Source organism: Aplysia californica, unplaced genomic scaffold, assembly GCF_000002075.1.
Source record: "Aplysia californica isolate F4 #8 unplaced genomic scaffold, AplCal3.0 scaffold00120, whole genome shotgun sequence".
Taxonomy (NCBI): Eukaryota; Metazoa; Mollusca; class Gastropoda; order Aplysiida; family Aplysiidae; genus Aplysia; species Aplysia californica.
This window is the reverse complement of record NW_004797390.1, coordinates 838,032-840,267: the sequence shown is the minus strand read 5'-3', so window position 1 is coordinate 840,267 and position 2,236 is coordinate 838,032.

The following is a 2,236-nucleotide window of genomic DNA, read 5'->3' as shown; positions in this document are numbered from 1 at the left end:
TACTCTGCCTTTTACTCCCAAAACTCTACCACCAAACATCACAAATAAGACTGTCAAAACACCCCCACCCCAACTTACTCACCCCCACCCCCTTCAAGACTTAACAATCACACACAAATCTTTGCCTAAAATCATAAAGAAAGAAGTGAAAACAGACCCATCCACTCCCCCCCCTCCCCAAATCACAAATCTACTCAAAAAGTCATAAACAAGAAAACTCAACCCCACAATCTATCTCGAATCTCTTTCAATCGCCAATATCTCGACTTGTATCCAAGATGAATGGATATTTTTCTTGGAAAGCAATACAACTGAACAAGCTTGAAGATGATACCAATAACCCCAAATGCCCCAAAATTGCCGAGCGCCTGGCTCCACCGTGTCTTGAGACATATATTGAGTACTCCTTAGTTAATGAACTGGAATTAGGTCAGAGTGCAAGTTTTAATAAAGTAATAATAATAATAATAATAATAATAATAATAATAATAATAATAAAAGTACAATAATGATAATAATAATAATAATAATAATAATAATAATAATGATAATAATAATAATAATAATAATAATAAAAGTACAATAATAATAATAATAATAATAATAATAATAATAATAATAATAATAATAATAAAAGTACAATAATAATAATAATAATAATAATAATAATAATAATAATAATAATAATAATAATAATAATAATAATAATAATAATAATAAAAGTACAATAATGATAATAATAATAATAATAGTATCAGGGGCGAAGGCTGACTTGTTTGACAGGGTAATCAAAGTGAAATGGGACCAGATAGGGCCTGTAGATATCACACAAGAATCTTACTCGAGGCGGCGACTCTGAGTTTTGAATGAAAACAAATCCGGAATTCATATTGTATGTTCAACCGCCAAAATAATCGGGAAAGTATCTTATTAAATATCAGTTCCCACTAAAATTAAACTTAACTTTAGATGTGAATACATAAACACAAAGCAAAGAAGCAGAGATGTCAGTACTAGATCTATATGTTATAGATCTACCAGTGAGTCTAACTCTTTGGTAGAACATGACAATTATTATTTTTTAAATTTCACATTTGGCTGTTTTTGTTAGCCTTTCGCGGCCAGGAGCTGGTGTCATAATCGAGGTCACGATCTGATTATAGGACGGTAAAAAGTCGAGGGAAAAAAACAAGCACAAGCAGCAGTCAAGAGATTATTAAGAGTTAGTTCCCCTCACATTTGTGAGGTAGACTCGACCAGTGTTAGTTAGCTTACTTAATAAGGGCTTGTGATTGATTTTAACTGTGGCCCGAAAGGGGTGATCAGGGTATATGTGGCAATGAAACAGCTTTGACTGCCATGCACATGTTCCCTTCAACTCTATTCCAGCCTCACTTTATTTGTTGATTACGAACGTCTTTTGACATTTAATTTATGAGGTTTACGTTTAAGGATGAATTTGACAGCGCCAATGTTTCAAAATTAGAAAGGGAAGCAGTGATTATTTGATTATATAGACGCTTCGCCCCTGAATAGTATAATAATATAATAATAATAATAATAATAATAATAATAATAATAATAATAATAATATAATAATAATAACATAATAATCATAGTTTTAATAATAGTAATTATAATATAATGTAGATCATTTTTTTAATACACCTACTCCCTTGTGCAAAAAGCTCAAGGGGCTAAAATAAAACGGTACATAAAAAAATTGACATTACATTTCACTGACAATTTGAGAATCAAATTTTTAAAAAATATATACTACCGTTTTCCCCCCCAAATTTATTAAAAAATAGTTTTTCAATTTCAGTTCAAATGTGATCTACGTCAATTGGTATAAAATGATTTTTCAGTGGGGTGCGGAAAAGAATCTCTTTTAAAAAAATTTCTTTAAGTTACGGGCTATTATTAATCGTCCAGTTCTTGACATCATTGAAACATCAAGACTAGTGGTGGCAGCCAACATTTAAACATCACAAAGTGGAACAGATTTGTACAACTGTATATTATATATAATATTTGTACATAATATGATAATCACAGTCGTAATATAATGTACAAGGTGAATGTTGCAAAAAGTAAGAGATATCTTATGACTCCGATTTGGCATTTTACTCCCTTTTTCTGTGTGATGTGTTTTACCATTAATTATACCGTCATAATGAGATATTGATGCTAATGATTAATTATACCATCGTAATGAGATATTGACGCTGATCAT